At 42.1% G+C, this 22,943-nt stretch overlaps 1 long non-coding RNA gene across 3 annotated transcripts in view; it reads right to left on the bottom strand.

Moving 5' to 3' along the window:
- The window catches only part of LOC308458357, a 489,707-nt gene that overhangs the window by 133,529 nt on the left and 333,235 nt on the right, over nucleotides 1-22,943 (bottom strand). The window contains exon 7 of one of the 3 annotated variants that reach the window (XR_013977271.1): nucleotides 19,450-19,622. The exons of the other annotated variants lie outside the window; for them this stretch is intronic. This is a non-coding gene — a long non-coding RNA (uncharacterized lncRNA). Of the gene's footprint in view, nucleotides 1-19,449; nucleotides 19,623-22,943 lie in introns of those variants that run through there. 3 annotated transcript variants of the gene reach the window in all.

Below are 22,943 nucleotides of genomic sequence, written 5' to 3'. Positions count from 1 at the left end.
CTTGTTGCTATTCAGCTGTATCAGTCTGGCCCTGTTGTGGTTCAAGCTCAGCCTGCCTCTTTTGTACGGACATCTGTGCCTTGAAACCACACAGCCCTGCCTGTTTAGTCGGCCATTGCATATAGTCATAGTTCCATTTTTAATCCATCTTCTTTAATAAAACTCACTCTTGTGACTTTTGTCTATAATTTAGATGTTGGAAGAGAAGTAAGATTATTTGGATTTCTGTCTGTGTATTTTCCAACTGATCCACATGAATCAGTGGTCTACAATATTTTATCTTTATTGATACACATTGTGATTACACCTCAGAGAAGGTAATGCTCCAGAAACATTAGGTATGTTCATATGAGATCCATGAGCCATTGCAGATGATAAAAAATGTACTATTTTATGGAATTCAAGCCAGACCATTAACTTTGTATTGCATAAAACCACTAGGTTGGAAGTTTTAATTGAATGGGTTTGCACTTCCTATTTTTTTTTATTTTCAACGACACTCAGTTTTTATCTTATTTTTGAAATACATGTGCAGAATTAAAATGCAGGATTTTCCCTACACCAAAAGTCAAAGGACCTTTTAAAAAAGAATGCTGTTTATATGCACCCACACAAAATGTGCTAATGTATGTATACCAGCGTTGAAACTATATGACATTAAAGTGATCCACCGTTAGATTTTTTTTTACCTCTTTCTGTTTTGCAAAACATAAGTGGTGGTGGGGGGGGGCAATATGATTGGGACTATGACACTGGGGGAAATTGCACCATCTGTACACAAAAGGAATGTATCACCAGATCTGTGAGAATACCAAGGTATGCAAAAGTACAAGAGGGTGGGGTGGCTGAAGAGAGGCACCTTTCAAGAAACAACCTCAGTGTGGACTTAGCATGCTGTGAACATGGGATGCTGACTGGATGTGTGTGAAGAGCAGTGAGAAGAGGGCATGGAAAGCTGTGACTGGAATTCTGAAGAGGAAATCCTCTAAAGTGCAACATTCTGACTACCGTGCAATGCCAATATTTGTGCATCTCCCCTGGTGAACTGCACATGTTCTTCCAACTGCCACATCTAACTGAGGAGAGGTACCATTTCTCATTTCACACATCACCCAGAAAGTTCAAAATGAGTGTCCTTTGTTGTCACTTCCGTATACTGCTCAAAACCACTTTCTCAACCTCTCTACTGAAAATGGCCCAGTCAGGTTGGTAGGAGGAGACGTGATAAGAAGACCCTGACCCTCCAGTCTGGTGTTTTATTCTGGGTGCATTCTGCAACATATTTTTGACACAATAATAGTGAATGAGCGGTTGCCTTATTCTGCTTTGGTCTGTTCTGCAACACTTCCCCAATCCTGCCACATTATTGCTGTCTGAGAGGCGAAAGCTCAAGAAATGCAGAACAAAAATAAACCAGAACATTTGTGGTATAAGAAGTTACAAGATTTCAGCAGAAGCCTTCTGGAGATGCACTGGCTGGAAGTGAAGCAATGTGAACACCCCAACATGTTTGTAGATGCAAACAGTATTGAATGCAGAATCATGTGTGACCACTCCGATAGCATCATGAGCACCAATAATAATCATGAATGCAGAATAAAAAGAACGTCTGGAGGGCCCCCTAGAGATTTCATTGCACTACTATAGCTCCTTGTGATACTGATGTTAACTTTCCTGAAACACCAACATCACAGTCTGTTTGTTAGCACCCAGCTGGGCACGACATCGTCACCTAAAGAGCTAATGTGTTTGGTGGAGCATCTCCTGAGATCATAGACATGAATAGATAATTAATTTGTATGCCCCCTTTCCACAGTTCAAACCATGCTCAAAGTGGCTTACAACATGCAAAAATAAATAAATGTATAAGTAGAACATAACAAAAGTAGTCAAAAGCAATAAAAAAGTTTTTAAAATACATAACCAAACTGAGCAATTTCCACATAAACCATAATAAAGAAGTAAAATAAAGATACAAACATTAATATAAGTAACAGCAACAACACATCCCCAACAACCCCTGCTCTGCTAAGCAGTACCCCAGCCCAAGAGTCTGTTCAGCAGCCTCAGTTTTTGTAGCTGGAGTCAGTCAGGGCCCCACCCTCCCAGGCCAGATGGGGAAAGGCCTGCAAGGCAAGGAGCAGGTCTCCCAGGATTCACACCCAAGACAATATAAATGGTCAAGGCAGACATAAAAAATAGTAAGCAGAAGACAGAAGTTAGCAGGATGGCTTACAAAACCCCAAGATGGAGCTGTCCCTGTTTAGTGTGGAAAACGATAGCTAAGTTGTAGTTGTGGGAGAGGTAGCTGGAGGTCCAAGTGTACAATCTCTGGAAAAGATGTGGTAAAAAATGTAAAGGGACCCCTGACCCTTAGGTCCAGTCATAGACGACTCTGGGGTTGCGGCACTCATCTTGCTTTACTGGCCGAGGGAGCCGGCGTACAGCTTCCGGGTCATGTGGCCAGCATGACTAAGCCACTTCTGGCGAACCAGAGCAGCACACGGAAACGCCGTTTACATTTCCGCCAGAGCGGTACCTATTTATCTACTTGCACTTTGTGCTTTCGAACTGCTAGGTTGGCAGGAGCAGGGACCGAGCAATGGGAGCTCAGCCCGTTGTGGGGATTCAAATGGCCAACCTTCTGATAGGCAAGCCCTAGGCTCTGTGGTTTAACCCACAAGATCATTTGCAATGCAGTGTTATCTTGAATAGGAATTGTAACCCAATTAAGCCCTAAAATGAAGCTTGTAGGAATCACTAACTTTTCCATGGCATCATTTAGTTCAAGCAATAACAAAGATTACCAGCCACATGTTTTCAATACCATTAGGAATGCAATGTTTATCATGACAGCTGACCGGACAGTAGAGGAACAAGATGGAAACCATGCCATTAACCATGCAAATTTCTTTCACATCTGTACCAATTTGCCATTTGCACAAACGCCGCTAAAATAAACTGGATTACTGTCATTATAGAAATGCCGTCTCCATCTCTGCAGTTGTGCGGTCCTTTTTGTTTCAACATCTTCCACAACGATGAGCTAAATGCAGTTGTAATTGCTTACGGATGAAAATTACACACTTTTAATTATAAAATATTTGGAAAAGAGTACTTTTGAAATAAGTGGCCTTATTTTCAAAAAACATCTTGCTGGAATAAGTATGCAGTGATAATTTAGATGCAGGGCGCAATCACTGAGTTTCTGTATGAGCACATTGATAAGTAGCACAGAGAAATGAAGGTAGAAGAGGCCCGGCAGCCTCATCCATCTAGCCCATGGGTCGGGAAACTAAGGTCCGCAGGCCGGATCAGGCCCAATTGCCTTCTGGATCCGGCCCGCGAATGCTCCGGGAACCGCCGCGTGGATCGCCGGTTCTTTTTAAATTTTAATATTTGCATTCCGCTTTCCCAACAACAATGTGGAGTTCAAAGCAGCTCACAATAACAGGAAAAATGTTAAAGATTAACAAACATTGCAACCATTGTAAGCACATCCAAAGCACAATGGTATATAAGTAAGGCACGGAGCAAACAAATGGATACAATTCAGTGCAAACTTGTAGTGATTCGAAAGATCTGAAATGGTGCTGAGCACCAGCCCTGTAGCAGGTGACCTACACTTTCTGGGAAGGGGTTTCTTCACCCAGGGAAGCAGCAGCACACTTCCAGGCAGCAATATCTTTCATAGTTTGACTTCTTCGTCACCCTCAAAGGCAAAAAATGATCAGTTCCATGTTGTTTTTGTAGGGGTGGCAGCATGAACCAGCGGGATTTGGCACCACTTCAGCCAGATGGGGTTGAAAATGGAGCATCAAAGTTTTGGAATGGAGAAACTGACCTGGACTCCCTAAGCTATCATACCACCCTTAGACACCATGGCAAATGCTTCCAGGTCATCTGCCAGTCTAGTTTGCATCTGATGGTAGAGGGAAGCACCATCTTGTCCTTTGCTTCAGGCCACAAAATATCTTGGCTTCATCCTGCCCTGACATAACTTTGTTGAACAAAACTGCAAACTATTTATCTTAGCTCCCTTTCTCTTCCAGACCTCACCCCTTGCAAATGGAGTGCTGCCATGTCTTAATGTAACAGATACTTCTCTGAAGGACACTATTTTGAATAGCATACTTTCCATGCTAATTCAGTATAAAATATTTAAATTCCATCGTATTTATGCAGGATAATAAAACCAGGTTTCCTAACGGTACAGTGCTTCAGGTTTGTCAATGCTTTCCACTCTCCCCTCTTCCTGAGAGTAACTTTTGCACATTGTTAAACAGTGGAGGATGATCCATTTGGGTCAATGGGATGCTGCCTCACAATCTGTCAGATATCAGTCAGCCCCACTTGCCTGTCTTCTTCCTGCCTAGGGGGTGGCACTATGTCCCACCCCATGAATCTCAGGATTTGGGATGCTAGCAACCCTGGTGTTGATTATTGTTAGTCTAACGTGCCTAAAATGGGTGTTTGGCTTTCACATGCAAAAGTAAAAACAATAGCACTAATCCTCAAATTTAGGTGTTAGCTAAGCATCTTCCTAAAGATATACTTTACCTCACAATAGATGTTACTTGCATAGGTACAAATAGATGTGCACATGCAACAGCCTTTTGATTTTTAGCATCCTCCTCTTTGGGAACAGCTGGAAAAACATATAAACTGCTTTTTAAGCCCACAAAAGAAGGTATTTCCTTTGTCATATCTTATTAAATTTAAAGAAAATGGATTGAAATTATGACTTGATCTAATGCACCCTGTCAGAAATAGCTTGAAACTGACTGGGAAGTGCTCTTTCAAAACATCTGAATTTTTCCTGTTGTATATGGATAAAAAGAACAGAAAGAATGAAGGATTAACGTTAAGAGCGAATAGCAAATCTGCCTTGAAAACAAAGGAGATAGAACTTCATTCTGTACAGAGTTCCTTGGAAGTAATTCTCATAAGTTTCAGTGGAAGTTACTTCTAAGTAAATGTTCTTAAGATCACAGATTAAAGAGCATTAAAAAAAAACACCCCATACTAGCTGAAAATTGTCCACAAGTTGCAAAATCTGTCCAATTATTAGACGAATAACACTTGAGATAAAATCACCATGGTAATGCAATGCTTTAAAGCCACATTACAATACAATTTTAATGTGACACATCTGTTCAGAGTAATGTAAATGTCTTGCTGGCAATATAGAGAGGAAATTTCATATTTTAAAAAATTGCAAAAGAATGGAGTAATCAGGTGACACATTTAACAATAAAAGAAGAGATTTACTATTGGTTTGAAGAAGGCACTACTGAATGGATGCTTTTATTCTAAACTAGCAAAATGCCTATCATTATGAAGGGAGGGCTTGCCTTCTATTGCAAGGAAACCTGGGGTTGCACTAGTCTAGCCTTTCACAACCTGGTAACCCACTGAGCTGATGGGAGTTGGAGGGCACCAGATTTGAGAAGATTGCGCCAGTGAATCCTCTGAGTCTGGCTGCAGGAACTCTGTCCGTGAAGGATGGGCCACCCAGAGGGGTATTTTTTTACCCCTAAATGTAGGGCATTCGTTCTCCATATAGGAGTGGGTGGCACTCAACAATTCCTTATATAAGAGGTAGTTGGGCTAAAATGAAAATCAGCTCTCTATCCCCAGTGATACTGTCAGTGAGAACTGAGTCTCATTTCTTCTCTTCCTCTGCACGGTCCCATCCTAGGTTCTGCTTCATGGTCACACTAGAGTGTGAGGTACAAATGCAAACTTACATATAAGAAAACTCAAGTGAATGCATAAAAGGATGCAGCTATATAAAATCGTTAGCTTCATCTCCCCTGAAGCATTCATCCTTTTTATTTTTGATATGCATTAAGCCATATGTTTATAAATGGCAATGCAGCCCAATCAGTTACCTTGACATATATATGCCAAAATAAACACGTATTTAAAGCAACTTGTATAACTCCGTTTGTCTTGGAGTCAAATCAAACCAAAAGTATTTGCTGGGTATTCCTTTTCCTTTTAAATCCAGTGCACTGCACTCTTCTCTTTCATGACAGGTAAACAGTTGGCAAGGAACTCCCTCTTGTGGTCAAACATTTTTAATTAGAAAAAGAAATTTGCACTCAACTGATGGTCTGGATTATGAGAACATGGGTCACTTGAACCCATTAAGATTAACAATACTGATATAAGTGGCTTTACTGAAGCAATTCATTACAAATTAGGACTGAATTCTGAAACATATGCTCTTAATTTTTGGTTGAAAAGGAGGGATTTTCACCAGCGTTAAGGATAAATCAAATTTGATGTCACATTTCTTTTTCCTTTGAAAAAGAAGCATTTTGCAATAAGATCTTTACTGACCACAGCTTCATGTATCTCAGTGTGGGAGCAAATTGATTAAACGCAACCACAGCACAAAGCATTATACACGAACCATTATGTGATTCCAAAGTCACAGAAAACAGTGCACTAGAACCATTGGCAAGAACTAAAGCTCAGTGCAGGGACACGGGTGGCACTGTAGTCTAAACCACAGAGTCTAGGGCTTGCCGATAAGAAGGTCGGCAGTTCACATTCCCGCGATGGAGTGAGCTCCTGTTGCTCGGTCCCTGCTCCTGCCCACCTAGCAGTTCGAAAGCACGTCAAAGTGCAAGTAGATAAATAGGTACCGCTCTGGCGGGAAGGTAAACAGCATTTCCGTGCGCTGCTCTGGTTCGCCAGAAGCGGCTTAGTCATGCTGCCCACATGACCCGGAAGCTGTACACAGGCTTCCTCGACCAGTAAAGCAAGATGAGCACCGCAACCCCAGAGTCATCCGCGACTGGACCTAACGGTCAGGGGTCCCTTTATCTTTACCTTTAAAGCTCAGTGCAAAGACATCTGCTTTGGGTTCAGAAAGTCCCAAATTCAATTCCTGATGTCTCCAGGTGAGACTGGTCTGAAACACTAGACAGCCACTGTCATTCAGTGTAGACAATACCTAGCTAGATGGACCAGGACCTCTCCAAACAAACAGAAAAGCCATGCAGCAGTTAGCAACAGGAGTGGGACAGAGCTGGAGCAATAGCCTCCTGAGTGTGGTGTTATTGCTACTTGCTTGGAAGGGATATCTCATAACAAAGTCAGGGTGTGCAGATCCACCAGTGGACAAGCTGCTTCTGTTTAGCAAGACGTTCAAAACTGGTAAGCTATCTGGTGATGCTCCCAAACACTTCAAAAACTGAATATTAAACTGTGTGAAGCGTCTGGGGGCAAACTTCTCCCTCTCTCTCTGAAACACAAAAATTTCATAATTTCCCCATTGCTACTGACTGAAAACACCACTGAGTGATAGAGCAGGTTATGGAGAGACAGGGACAGAGGTGAATCTCACTAAGGATGGGAAATAAAATAAGGGAAAAGCAAGCTGGGATTGCCAATCTTTATGGTCACATTTCCACCATTTATGATTTAGTGGGCATCTTGCAAGTAATATATATGATGTGAGATGGCTGCTGTGTTGATCAACAGTTGTGGGAGAGATGTTGCAATTTCCTCATTTTATGAGGTCTGATTCTCTCAGGGATTTTATGACATGCTGGTATATGAGTATATGGATCTCTATATCATTTTGCCTTTGATCCAAAGGCCCAGAAGGAGGCTATACCCAGTCACCAGCTCTAAATTTGCTCTTCACATTTGATATTACAGGGTTGGGAAGCTGATGAAATGCTAATGAAAATCTGAATGTCCTGTGTTCTAAGTTACCTGAGCAATACAGATGCACTAGCAATTTGCTACTCCATCATTTAGATTTTTGGGCATGGATCAGTCTGCTGTGGAAATGCAGTTTATAACAGATTTCCATGTCCTTCTCTTTTTTGCTCTTACAGCATGGTTGGAGAACATTGGGGGCGGTGTTGAGTGACACATTACTCCAGTGGAAAGTTTCCAGGGGGCACATTCCAAAAGATGACAAGGGTCAGAGCCATAAATTGGTGTGGCCAGACAGTGCACACTTAACACTCCCCTCTAAAAACGCACACCTTTTGACACAAGCAAACAATCTCTCACACATACCTAGCATGCACATGTGTGCACACACAGAGAAGAATCCTGGCATAATGGTGATCTAGGAAGGGAACAATCTGTTTCTGGGTCACCAGATCACTCGCTGCCTTTTCTGTGTGAGCAGAAAGAGTAGATTACAAATAATTGATGCACATGAGCAAGTACAGTTATTTGAATTTTGCACTAAAAGCAAACTTGAAGTTATGGCATGATGGCATGAGAATTCTACCAGTAAATATGCACACATATCTTCACTGATTAAATTGCAGCCCAGAAAAGATTTTGGTGTGATCATGTACATATGTGCTTGTGCCCTTAGTAAGCTGTAAAGAAGAAAGAAGGGACTGAGAGGTAAAGGTAAAGGGACCCCTGACCATTAGGTCCAGTCGTGACCGACTCTGGGGTTGCGGTGCTCATCTCGCTTTATTGGCCGAGGGAGCCGGCATTTGTCCACAGACAGCTTCCGGGTCATGTGGAAGCATGACCAAGCTGCTTCTGGCGAACCAGAGCAGCGCATGGAAACGCCGTTTACCTTCCCGCTGGAGTGGTACCTATTTATCTACTTGCACTTTGATGTGCTTTCGAACTGCTAGGTTGGCAGGAGCAGGGACCGAGCAACGGGAGCTCATCCCATCACGGGGATTCGAACCGCTGACCTTCTGATCGGCAAGTCCTAGGCTCTGTGGTTTAACCCACAGCGCCACCCGCGCTGAGAGGTAGTTTGACACTAAACTGAGATTGACTGGCTGCCTTTCATGGATGCTGGAGCAGTAGATTTTCTGCATTGGGAGAGGTGGAATAGATGACCTTTGAGGTCCCTCCCAACTCTAGGATTTTATGAAAACTACAAAAAATTATGCATGCATGTATGCACACATTGCACTGATTAAATCACAGTGCAAAAAAAGAACATGGGTGTGGTAATGCCATTGAATGAGGATTCCTTTTGGAGTGGGGCTTTAAGCGATGGGCATATGTTCTGATGTGCACTAGAAACCTGTAAGGGAAAAATATTTGAATGGCACCCTACAGCAAATGACACCCGCACTAATTCCAAAATAAATTGTAGAAATTATCAGCGTTCAACCAGAAGGCAAGAGGAGTGAATTGCAGGACAGAGCCAAGCCATGAAATAATAATGAAATGGAGTGGGAAATCTGCCCGCCCCAAGTTTATTTTTGGAAAACTAGGAATGCACAAATGATATTAACCAAGCTTTCATATCTAGCCCAACTCTCCGACATTTCATCATGAAAACATTCCCAGCTTTATGATTATAATTAATTAACAGTATTATGGTTTTGGCCTGAGAGAAAAGCATTCTCTTGGGCCAGCCTTTGACATCAGAGCAGCACATGAAACTCCTGTGTGGCATCTGAGTGCAGAGTTCTGACTTGTACTTTGGGGAATGGGGGCTGATTTCATCCTCTCTTTATGAATAAATGAGGACGAATAAGGCTTAGTGTGGCTAATACATTAGGAAGATTAGTGATTACAACACATCTCTGAGAATGAGGAATCAATTAAAATAATAGTGGAGCTGCGGCAGTGTTTTGTCTACGGGTTCTATAACAATGTCTGTCAAAGGCAAATTATGCCATCAGCGAACTACTAGCAGTAGAAAAGGCAGTGTTTCCACCCCTTAACCACCTTCGCAGATCTGTGTTACAAAGGTGGCCTTCTGGACTTTTCTGACCACATGTATTCAAGACATCCCTGCCCCAGGACTAGAGGTCCTCACACCAGGTGCCTGAAATATGGTTGCTCCCCCCAGGGGCGGAAGAAGGGGTGTGTGGTGGGTGTCAACACTGAGGGGGGTGACAAAATGCCGCGCGGCACTCACCGTGGGGCCTGCAGCGTGCCTGAGCCACCGTGTTGGCTTGGGCACGCGCAGGCTCCATGCTGCCCAAACGGTCCACCTGCTGCCTCCGCCCCTCAGCTGTAGGGTGGCTGAGTGGGAGGAGGCAGGCAGACTCTGGAGGCCCCTGGGTGCGCCTCACCCCTATGGGATGGTTCGCCCATAGGGCCAGGAAGGGGTGGAGTCCGCAGCTCCTATATTAGCTCCCAGTGTGAGCTGCTACAGGGCAGAAGCTGTACACTCCCTGCCCCCCGGGGTGTGGGGGTGGGGGGTGGGGAGAGACATTGTTTCGAACCCAGCTGGCTATCGTGTATGGCGTCAGGCAAATGGCTCCAATTCTAATTTCCTATTCTAATAGCTGGCGGGGTTTGCTGTTTCACATATTATCAGGTTATTGCTCATTACTGCTCCTCTTTCAAAGTGCTACTTTGACTCATCACTGCCCCCTCATTGAAATGATTTATTGACTTCCTATTTCACTGGTTGCTCAACTTTTGTACACTCTTCCCCATTCTCTGCCACTGGCTTAAATGCGCAACCACTTCTGCAATAGCTCTCTCACACACCCTTTTTCTTCACAGATCTACCCAGCATACCATGCATAATAGCAAGCTGGTCAATTATTTGAGAGGGAAGTTACTATTCATTGCATCCCTAGAGGCTACAAGTTTATGTTAATATTTAATTCTGTACAGAAGAATGATTGAAAAGAAACCTTCCTCACAAACACGGTTAAGTAAAAATCTAACCATGTGGCACACTCATAAGAAAAGTAAACTTCAGTATGGAAGAATGCGAGGGAAATTATTTTGACTATGTATTGACATAAACAACAATATAAGAATAGATTTGGGCCACAGTTTCTGCTCTGCAACATAGGAACTGTCAGAATTATTGTTTGGAATTGTATGCAAATAGTAGCGATATTCAACCTAATCTACAAACCACTTAAAGCAGCTGTTTTTGAATTTAAGCTGATTTAGACATATTGAAGTTTCTGGCAGCTAGAATGTGTTTGGAGGAATGGGGAAGAATGCTGACTGTTGGCTTTAGTGCTAGGCTGAGACTTGCTGTCTAATGTCTTGAAAATTTACTTCTCTGAGAAAGAGGCTTCCAGTTTTGCTACCTCCTTCTCAAAGCCATCGCAGCCATGAGGCAGGGGGTGGCTGCTGCCTCAGGTGACAGAAGTCCATCAGGGGCAGAAGCCCATAGGCACCCCACCTGCCTTGTCACTGGCAGAGAAGTGGGTGGAATTCCTTCATTGGGTTGCATTCATCTTTATTGGCATCTATGAGCTTTGATCATTTTCAAATGCAACTTCTTTTCTCTTTAATCAATGAGAACAGTTGAAAAAATACTGGAGTTCTTTTTCCAGAGCCATGGCTCTAGAATGTCCCTTTCACAAATATGTTCCATTCACACAAGGAACTGAGGTCCAGCAGAGGCTCCAGCTGGAGGAAGGGAGGCAATTTTTGCTAATTTCCCCTTCCTCTTGTGTCCCCAACGCCACTTTTCACACAGTTCTGGAGGGCTGTCCAAATCTTCTGAGCAGATTTTTTAGGGCAACCAGGGGATGGGGGGAGGGGGGGAGGAATTGGCAAATATTGTCTCCACCCAACTTCCACTAATGGAAGTATCCCATGAGTGAAGTTCTACTAGGATTTTCGATTCAAGGTTACATGCCACATCACTATACTGGTCTATGAGCTTATGGCAACAGATGGAGATTTCCATTATTGGGGAGAGATTCTAAATCCCCAAATTTATTGTATGCGCCTTATGTAAACATAACCCACAATTTTTTCCATACTTCTAATTATCTGAATTTTATGGTGGTCCCATAGGCTATTTAGTTATTCTGCTTTTTTAATTTGCAATTGACAGCCACATTATTAAATCATTTGACAAATCTTCTCAATTGTATCTCTCTCCCCTAAGTTCTCCTTCATTCATTTTGTGTCAATTACCTTGATTTATTTCCTAGTGAAGTGTAACATGACATCATATGAACTCCCCACCTGATTATATTAGATAGTCAGAAATTTGTATGCTTCATCGGGTCTTTTAGATGTTTCATTGGATTTTTCAGTCATTTCCTTTGGTTCATTTGGTCATTTCATTTGGGAAAATGCCCAGGAGAACTTCTCTCGTGAAGCTTCAATAATCAGAGACGACTTTTTGCCCTGATCTAATCTATCCTAAAAGGCAACATTTGTTGGGCAGGAAAGTATTCTGCAAATATTTGGTTCAACCCTATCCTACCTTTAGAAGCAATCCACAAAGGAATTTATAGGGTTGGGGCTGAACATTTTCAGCATGAAAAATGATCCCAAATGTCCTTCAAGAGCTCTGTCTTGAAAGTTTGCCTTTACCCCATATATGCCCACTCTACTGCTTCAATCTGTGAAACTGCCACTGGCACATATGCCACATAATGTTAATTCTGCCCTTGTAGTAAACTGAACTTTAAGCATGGTAGCATCTACACTTTGGAACTCCCTGCCTCTTGACATCAGGCAGGCACCTTTGCTGTACTGTATTTGTCAGGGACTGGACAGAGGAGGAATGGTGGAGACCGCCTCCCCAGCCTGATCCTTCCAGAGAAGAAGGATACAGTTCTGAATTACAATAGGGGTTTGAGGGAGGCCACAACTCAGAGGCCAATGAGGGGGAAAGCTGGGAAATAATGGGAGAGGAGGAGGAGGAGGAGGAGGAGGAGGAGGAGGAGGAGGAGGAATAAGAAGAAGAAGCACCAGGAGAGAGACAGCTGACACTCAGTGTCTTTAGAAAGCATTCTAGACCGCCCTCTCCCAGCACCCGGCAGGCATTGGAAGTAGGAGAGCAGAGAGCTCAGAGGCAGAAGGCACAGATCAGCCACTGTAGGGATGACGTATAATGGGAGAGACGGAGGGGGTGGGGTTTCACTCGGAGCAACACCATTACTCCAAGAAGCTGCATTTCTAAGCCTCTCTCTGTGATTATTGAATAAACAACATTGGTAAGATCCATTCTTGGCAACCTACTGTGGGGGGTTGGATCCTCTGAAGCCTGACAGTGTTTGGCACCTGCTAAAAGCATTTTTGTTCAGGCAAGCCAATCAACTCAAGTAAAAGCTGACATGTGCTTTAATCTGGTTTTCACTGATTGTTGATTTTAAATTTTTTTAATTGAAAAATACTTGTTTTTAACTTTTATCTATTATTGGTAGTGTTAATGTTCATTTTATTTTTTTGCACAGCACGTAGATTCAGCTTCTCTTTACAATCAAGTGAGAAATATATAGATATATTTATCTCACTTGATTGTAAAGAGAAGCTTAATCTAAGTGCCTATTTCAACCCATAAACCAAAATACTTTGTGTCCGTGTACTTTATAGTTCTCCTGGGAACTTTGTGGCTCTGGTGCCTTGGCACACAAGAGGGCTGAAGTGAGCAGGACCCAAAGTGCCCTGTTCACCTCCAGAGTCTACCCACCATCACTGTCTCCTCCTTTTCATGTTCCAAGGAGCTCCTTACCTTGAGGAAAAGAAGAAGATAAGTGGCAGCAGGCTGTTTAGAGGCACCAACAAAGCCTGGCCCTACAAAAGGGATTGGACTGGAGCTATCCCCATATTACACATCATTCCTGGAAGAAGAAGACAGTATTTGCATCATTTAAGCCAGGGATAAAGGCTCCAGCCTTCTTCTGTTGGTGCTTTCTGCTGGCCCTAAAGGGAAGTGGGAGCTGGAGGTTGTGGCAGCAGGTGCTTCAAGGCCCCACAAGTTTTTGTGGGTGCCCAGAGCAGGCTCTTGGAAAAGCTCAACCCTCGGGGGGCGGGGAGCATTGTAAGTGCTTCACCACCAAGAGCTCTGTCTCATCACCCCTACCTTCCACTGACGTACTTGTCATAGAGAGCATGCGAGAAGCATTTAATTTGAAAAATGAAGTGTCTATAGGTTAGAAATTTACTCTTCCAGCAGTAGAATTCCAGGATCAAACTATCATTAGACATATAATAGATGCACCACCTGCTGTCTTCATTCTTTTCCAACACAACTATACCACATCTAAATAGACTTCTAAGCTATATAACAATTTTACTTGATGATGCTATCTGTGAAAGATCTAGATATGAAGGTTGTTGTGGCACTAGCATAAACCTCTGCTGCTGTAGCCCATATTTGTTCAGCACCATAGCCATGGCAATTGTGCTGGCAATATCTATCAATTAAGTGTGTGTCTCACCCTTTTTCAAAAGGAGCTCAATGATATCAGAATACAATTAAAAAATACAGTATATATATATATATATATATATATATATATATATATATAATATATATATAATATTTAAGAACAATTAGAGACATCTAAAAGCTCCTGCCAAAGTGCAAGTAGATAAATAGGTACCACTCCAGCGGGAAGGTAAATGGTGTTTCCGTGCGCTGCTCTGTTTTCACCAAAAGCGGCTTAGTCATGCTAGCCACATGACCCAGAAAAACTGTCTGCGGATGAATGTCAGCTCCCTCGCCCAGTAAAACGAGATGAGCGCCGCAACCCCAGAGTCATTCGCTACTGGACTTAACTGTCAGGGGACCTTTACATTTACCTTTAAAAGCAATTAAAAACATCTAAAACTTGTTAGCAAAGTGACTTAAATAAAGCAGAGTAAGTCCAGGGAGAAAAATCCTCATAATAAAAGTGGTATATAACGAGAAGAAATAAACAGAGAGGTTTTTTCAGTTCTTACTCGCAACCTTGTGCTTAGTAGGGAAACATTCAACCAAACTTACAGAGGAAAACTCCCTCAGAAGTACACAGCCAATGAGTGCATGTGCTACCTCAGTGAGAATTGTGCCACACTCCCTGGTTGCTAAGCAACACTTTCCACCATTGTTGTCTCTTGGTTGGCTAATTTACTAAGAATAGAATTAAATCTTAAGTTACAAACAGAATGATTCCTTCTGATGCACTTCCAGCAAAACTATGTCACTGCACCCCCACAGACTTCTTTGCACGGTGGCCAGCATGATCAGTTCATACATACCTCGAGTCTGCTGCTTACTGCAGTTACAGGCTCTGAAATAAGCCCTTCATCCCTTGTGTAAATGTAGAATGGAATCTGAATTTAAACAAATGGGATATCATAGTGCTTGTGTTATGCCTACTTAACATTGTAGGCATAACATTGACATGGTTAGTAGCATATGCTGGCTCTACCTTGCTTCGTAATATTTAATACATTAATTGTAATTTGTAGGCCTATAAGTATGCTGCTGACATAGACACAGATATTTGTTCGTGGAGCTGTTTTGATATCAGGGAACAAATGTTTCCCAGCTGGGTTATGTAATAAATTGCTCCTACTGTTTGTGACGGGATAGAAGCAACTCTAACAGATAACCACTGAAGAAGTGTGCATGCACACGAAAGCTTATACCAAGAACTAACTTAGTTGGTCTTTAAGGTGCTACAGGAAGGAATTTTTTTATTTCGACTATGGCAGACCAACACGGCTACCCATCTGTAACAGATAACCACTGTTCTACAAAAGGGAAACTGACAGCTTTTTCTTTTCAGCCATGGACACTGGCTTTGATTGTAAAGACATTGCTACCTTTGCTTCGGGTTTTTAGTCCAAGACCCTCTTCACATTCCTCATAAAATCCATAGACCCTTTTGTGCTTGTTATTCTAACAGCGAACTGGGCAAAATACCACTCCAGCTGCAAACAATCAAAGCACTCCATAGCCCACTTGTGCACCGATATTGCAGGCGTACGGTATCCACAGGCGCTCTGTTATAGGGGAAAATCAAACATTTGAAACACATGGCTCCATATGTCAACCATCTGTCCCAGGATTTTAAAGTTCTAGAAGTTTCACTTTGCCAGCGTGCTTTACCTTAAGGTTACGCCACACTGGAGAAAGTTGAATTGTTCGTACAAGAAGTGATTATTCTTGTGAAAGCTGAGAAAAGCAGCTAACTGGATATATTTGCGATGGTTTGTAATCCTGGAAAGAAAATTCCACTCGTGTCTACTATAAAGTTAATGAAGGCCTGATTCTTATGTTCACTTTCTGCAAGGACTTACCTCACTGGCTCATCATCACACGGAGAGGTTCTGCTTTGCAATAGCTCCCTGAAGGGTGTGTGTGTTGCGGGAGAGATAAAACATTGGCACATCAGAGGACAGACTTCAAAAACTTTGCTTCTTTTCTCTATTGTCTCGCTATTCTCTTGCGGGTCCTTAAAGTATTAGCTTAGGGCAGCGGTTCTCAACCTGTGGGTCCCCAGATGTTGTTGGACTACAGCTCCCATCATCCCTGAGCTCTGGCCTTGCTAGCTAGGGGTGATGGGAGTTGTAGTTCAACAACATCTGTGGACCCACAGGTTGAGAACTGCTGGCTTAGGCTATTAGTATTAGCTTAGGGAACCCAAAACCATCAGGCCTATGGATGCTGATGCTGCTCTGTTCCCATAGAAAGCTGGAGAGGATGAAAACTGTGCTGTCCTACCTCAACACAGGGTTTGTGAAGATGCAGGAAAGGAAAGTGCAGGGAAAGAAGGTAACCTATGCTCTTGTTAACAGCCTGAGTGGGCTACTGTAACACATTGTACAAGGGACTGCCCTTGAAGTTGTCCTGAAGGATTCAACCAGCTCAGGATGTAGCTGGTGGAGCGTTAATTGGTGAGGCGAGAGGGGATCATACTACGCTAATGCTAAGTGACTGGCACTAGCTGCCAATTAGCTACCAGTTCATGTTCAAGGTGTTGGTGCTAACATAGAATACAGCTAGGAACACGTTTCTTGAGGGAATGCCTTATCCCTTATACAACCAGTAGAATGCAGGAGTCGGAGGAGAGTCTCTCTTAAAAGTTCCAAAGATCTTAACTTGGAGCAGGGCTTTTAGTTTAGCTGCCTTCGTTCTGTGGAATAACATTTCTGTTGAGATAAAACAGGCACTCACTATCTGCACTTTTGTTGGGTGTGTGGGTGTGAAGACTTTTGTGTTCCGACAGGCTTTCCCAGCTAAATAATGGGTCTTTACCACAAGAGTCTGCCCTGTAAGGTTTCAGTTTTGTTTGATACTTGCTGCTTTTGCATTTCTATTTGTTTTATAATTATTTCCAGCGTACATCACCTTGAGGCTGTTCTTTAGAAGGTGACTAATAATTTTTAAATAAATAAATAAATAATGCCATGAATGAAGTCCGCCCCCCCCATTAAATAATGCAAAGTGTGTGGGGGGGGGGGGAGGCAGTGAGAAATAATCTGCTCATGGCATAAAGGCCAGCACCTGGTTTGAGCTTGTAAGAAAGTTGCTAATTCATTCAGGAGAAATGTAAGGGTGGTGGTAGTCTGGCAAATAAAAAATCACTCGTCTGTGGTAAACACCAATATTTTTATTCATTCATTTGTATGTGGCAAATCCACTGTCACGGACTCTGCCCTGGGTGAGAACGGGGACTTGCCTCACTTTGTAAAACTGTAGCTTTCAAAGTATTCATCTTGAACATGCTATCCGAACATAATACCGTGTGCAAAATTCAGCTTCAGCACGTATTATCAAGTATTTAAAACGCAACACTGGCCATTGCATGCTGAGAGCAGACACCTACATGTGGTGCTAGTCAGTTACACAGAGCAGGCCAGCTTGCCAAAATGGCAGTATGAGGTCCACCAAATAGAGGCATATCAAGAAGTGTCAACAGTTTGAGCAGGTTTTTTTTTAATGTCAAAAGATAACGGGAGACTCTAACCTAAATAAGCCTATAACAGCATCCAGATGGTTTAATTTCCTAAGGTTTAATTGATCAGATCTGTCATTAAATTAGGGATTATCACTTGGGGTTTTAAATATTGTCAGTATTAAATTATCATTATGAAATGTTTCCAACAATGCACAACATTCCCTTCCTAGATGCAGAGCTGCTGAAGCTCTTCCAGTGTAGTATAGGACCAGAACCTATTAGATTCAATCTAGGGTGAATCCTTACAGCTGAGCTATATCTTTTAAAAATATGGATATGTAATGGGAAATGCCAGTACTGTCTTTCAATTAGAGCAATGATATATGTTCCGCCTTAACTAGACATACATTTGACCTCCGCTGAACTGATTTTCATTTCAGATCAGCATGAGACAATGTTCTCTATTTTGTCAGCATTTTTTCAGTTTTCTGTAAAATCAAGATAAACTGGAAGCTGAATAATTTTGATTAATTTTGAAATGCTGGAATTCATTTTAGCCTTTGGCATTTACTAAAATGTCCTCATTTGTTATCAACTTTATTCAAGAGAAAATATCATAGAATTGATGGCACAAACACATGCATTGCTTTATTTCTTTTAATATATTACACAATGAATGCAATCTCTATACAAATACCACTCACTTTGTGGCAATGAAATAAATCTGGCTACATTTCAAAAGCAATTATTTAATATTTTATTCCTAAAACAGGTGTGAAACACCAGCTTACCAGATGTTCAGCTAAGCCTCTAACTAAATATAGATTGCTCTTATAGCCACCACATTAACAGCAACAGAAAACGATTGAAGCTATTTTTATATTACTTTTGTATTTTCATGGTTTGTGACAAAATCAATACCACACAGTTGAGGAACAATATCATTCATATACAGTTCTGGTTCACAGAGAAGATTGCCTTTGCCACCATTGATCCTGCAGGAAATACCTCTGACTGTTTGTGTTGATGGTTCGGTTTGGGGTGTTTTTGGGGTGTGTGTGTGTGTGTATGTTTCAATCATTTTAAATTTGTGTTCAGTTCTCCAAAAGGATAAGGCTTCATCGATGCCAATGGGTGCTTCTTTCCCATGCAAAAGAACAGCTTGGGGATAGAGGAGAACAATTTCCCTCAGGACCATGACATGGGAGTGAAGGGTCAAATCCACCCTGACATGGTTCCAGTCCTGATCAGGCTGTCGTTTGCAAGTTTTTAAGGAATAACTCCAAGTTATTCTTACAATCTCAAAATACTTTGGCCACAAAGAAGGCTAAAATTCCATTGGACTCTCTCATAGTATCTCACATCCACAGATTTGCAGGAAATTTCCACAAATCCATCTCTAACGTCTTCTCTCTCCCTACTCTCCCTTGGGATTTCATTAGAACATGATGCTAGAGAATTGTTTATGACTTTTGTAATTATGTAATTACAAGGGACGCGGGTGGCACTGTGGGTTAAACCACAGAGCCTAGGACTTGCCGATCAGAAGGTCGGCAGTTCGAATCCCCGCAACGGGGTGAGCTCCTGTTGCTCCTGCCAACCTAGCAGTTTGAAAACACGTCAAAGTGCAAGAAGATAAATAGGTACCGCTCCGGCAGGAAGGGAAACGGTGTTTCCATGCACTGTTCTGGTTCACCAGAAGTGGCTTAGTCATGCTGGCCACATGACCCAGAAGCTGTACGCCGGCTCCCTTGGCCAATAAAGCGAGATGAGCGCCGCAACCCCAGAGTCGGCCACGACTGGACCTAATGGTCAGGGGTCCCTTTACCTTTACCTAATTATGTAAATCTTGTCATGTTCTAAGCCGCCTTGAGCATTGTTTTTAACTGTAGAAAGGTGGAATACAAATAAAATGATGATGATTATGATGAAGGTAGTTGCCCAGGATGCCAATTCTCTTCAGCTTCCCAAAATTATTTTCAGGCAATGGAGGCCCTGGTCAACAAACCTCTCTCCTTGTCTGAATGATTGGTGCAAAGGATAGTGGGAAACCTGCAGAGGAATGGGCTCCATTTTAGAGGGGAACGTGCCATGTCACACAAATCAGAGACATCTATTTTGCAGTTAACTCTTCCTTATTTTAAGACAGTAAAGAAGGCAAAGATCAGTGGTTGGATTGAAATGAAGATTCCAAGAACTGTACCTAGGATCTCATATACTGAAAGAGTACGTTTTAAAACTGACCTGTGGCCTCTCTCCACCCCACCCTCCCTTCATATTTCTTTATTACTGGGAAGTTAGCATTCCTCTGCCAAAATTATGCAAATCATAATTTGAAAGCCAGGTGCAAAACATCACACACACTAATCTGCATGGTTTCCCCCACATGATTTCCTACAAGATAGGTTGGATTCTCTAAGGACCATGGAAGGCATAGCTAATGTGGTGCTCTTTAGACGTGGTTAATCTGTACCTTGCCTCAGCCTGTTCAGCCAAAGGTCAGGGATGATGGGAATTGGAGTCCAAAAGCACCTGTAGAGAACCATGATTGAGAAGCCTTATTTGGAAAGTGCTGCAGTTCCATAACATAAAAAATAACAGACCATTACTTTCAGCAGAGTTAGGTCGTATGTTTTATTAATTAGCATTTTGTTTTCCTCCAGTTGTTTACCCTAACTTTTCAATATACTTAATGAGTCATGCTTAATACCTCTGTTGAAGTAACTACAAAGAGACCAAATGTTTTTAAAACTAATTTAAAGAAGAGACAATAACTTTTTTAAAAAAATCTTTTTCACAGTATAGAAATGAATCCTATGGTGTTTTGAAATTCAGGTGCAACAAATTATTTTTGTAGAAAAAACCAAACCAAACAATTGGAACATGCAATAATTAGTCTAGTAAAGGTAAAGGGACCCCTCACCATTAGGTCCAGTCGTGACCGACTCTGGGGTTGCAGTGCTCATCTCGCTTTATTGGCCGAGGGAACCGGCATACAGCTTTCTGGGTCATGTGGCCAGCATGACTAAGCCACTTCTGGCGAACCAGCGCAGCACACAGAAACGCCGTTTACCTTCCCGCTGGAGCGGTACCTATTTATCTACTTGCACTTTGATGTGCTTTTGAACTGCTAGGTTGGCAGGAGCAGGGACTGAGCAACGGGAGCTCATCCCGTCGCGGGGATTCGAACCGCAAGTCCTAGGCTCTGTGGTTTAACCCACAGTGCCACCCATGTCCCTTAGTCTAGGAGCCTTTCTTAATCACATACAGTGAAGGTACAAATGAAAAGTCTGTGATTTGCGGACGATTGATGTTTGAAACGCTGACTTAAGCAGATCTTGCCATGTAGATGTTCTGAAAAGCAGCATCTCTGATCAGCATCTGATGCTTTGCACATGATGCCCTTTGCTTGCTTTCCTAAACTTCATTTCTAATTAAGAATAACCTTAATTTCTGCCCAACTTTTTAATAGTCTCTTCAACCTATTTTGTGCTGCAAAAAAGGAAAAGAAAGAAAAAAATTATGGAAAGGAATGGAAGGCGAGAAAGGGAAAAGCATTACTAACAAAATACCAAGCTAATAATTTAAGAGATTATCTCTTCTTTATGGCCTGAGTAATGCGTTCTGTTATTTAATGTTAGTTAGGCCTATTACAGGTGCAAATCTATATTCTTAGGAGTCTGTACTAATCTGTTCTATCCTTTTATCTTTCCATATCAGTAGTACATTTTATTAGGCCAACATGAAGAGTTTAATAAAGGAATCTTTTTCCTACAGTACCCCTAAAGCAGTATGTCCTCTTGAGTTATAATCCCACCATGTTTTTTTTAATTAAAAAAAAATATTTAAAGGGGGGCAAAATCTAGAAATGGTGGCTGAGTTCTTTTTTTATATATTTGCCTGGTTGCATGTATGTGCACATAGTTTTTATTCCAGCTATATTCTGACAGTTCTATTTACCTCTTATCTTTTCCTATCTTTGTATCATCTGTGGTTTTGCTTATCCTTTCACGATTATGGCTGTTTAACATTTATATTGCCTTCATCCAAGTAGCCTGCCAGGTCATGGCTCTTTTATTCAAGACACTGTGGCACCATTTCACAGAAAGAACTTGAGTCCTAGAGATTGTAGGGCCTATCTGTTCATATTTTGGCTCCTGGGATTGCACCTGGAATGCACCTGGAAATGGCCTGGGGGTTGTTGTTGTTGTTGTTTTATTATTATTATTATTATTATCATTATCATTTATTAAATTTATATACTGCCCTACACCTGCAGGTTAATGCACTCCATACTTAATTACCCTTCCAGGAAGGAGAAAGTGATTATCTAAACTAGGATGTGCATTTCCCTGAATGTGCATCTTCTCTATTTAGTCATTGTCCTCTCCTTGATGTAAAGGAAATGAGGAACAGAGTACTTGAGCCCAAGACTCAAGTATCTTGATCCTTCTGGTATAACCCTTTGTGCCAAGTAAGGAGGCTATTTATAGCAGTCAAACAGTGCTGGTTTTTTTTTTAGAAAAAGAGGTACCGGAACTCACCCTTGTTCTCTTATAATGGCAATGGCACCCATCTGAGACGTGCCGGAACTGAGCTCCAGTGAGTTCCAGCTTTAAAAAAGCCTTGTGTTTAAAGCAGAGGAAACAACAATAAATAGGCACAGATGCATGATTCCAAGGGGCAATATTGTATAGTGTGGCATGCTACTAGGTAACAGTGATTGTTTTTAGAGCAACCTATTGACAACATGTGACACCTCTGTTGAACAGTGTTGCCAATCTGCTACCAAGATGGATTCAGGGGATTTGACAACTGGGTAGCCTTGCTGGCCTATCAAAATGGTCCACAGGGATGGTGGAAGTGTGATTGGACAAAGACTCACACCTAAAACTGTTATATCAGGCTATCATCAGACAATGGTACCCACCCAATGAAGGGAAAAACAAAAACGAAATACAGATGAATACAGCCAGGTTGGCACCAAAGAACAATGTACTACAGGCCAGAGCTAGGGGAAGCTATGATACCACCACTTGTTCTCAAATACAGCTCCTGATTAAAATGGCTCAAATAATATCAATGCTCTACATCCTGTCCTTGACAGTGACACTTTCCTCTCACATGCCTTGGGTGGCAGGCCTGTACTTGCTTACAGAGAGCAGACAATCTTAAACATCTACACACGAGGAGCTACGGGCCACACAACAGGTTGTGGAGACAAAGACTAGGCCCTGTGGCAGACCTAGATACGAACTCTGTCCCCACTCCTACTCATATAGCACTATTACAGGACCTGGAAGTCATGAGCCACATATAAAAGGAAAACATAAGTTTTGAAATGTAGAAGCTTGATCCTAAATTCTCCTTTCT

The sequence above is a fragment of the Podarcis pityusensis genome, assembly GCF_964106645.2.
Source record: "Podarcis pityusensis genome assembly, chromosome: 11".
Classification (NCBI taxonomy): domain Eukaryota; kingdom Metazoa; phylum Chordata; class Lepidosauria; order Squamata; family Lacertidae; genus Podarcis; species Podarcis pityusensis.
The sequence above is the reverse complement of the archived record's forward strand: the minus strand, read 5'-3'. Positions and strand labels throughout refer to the sequence as shown.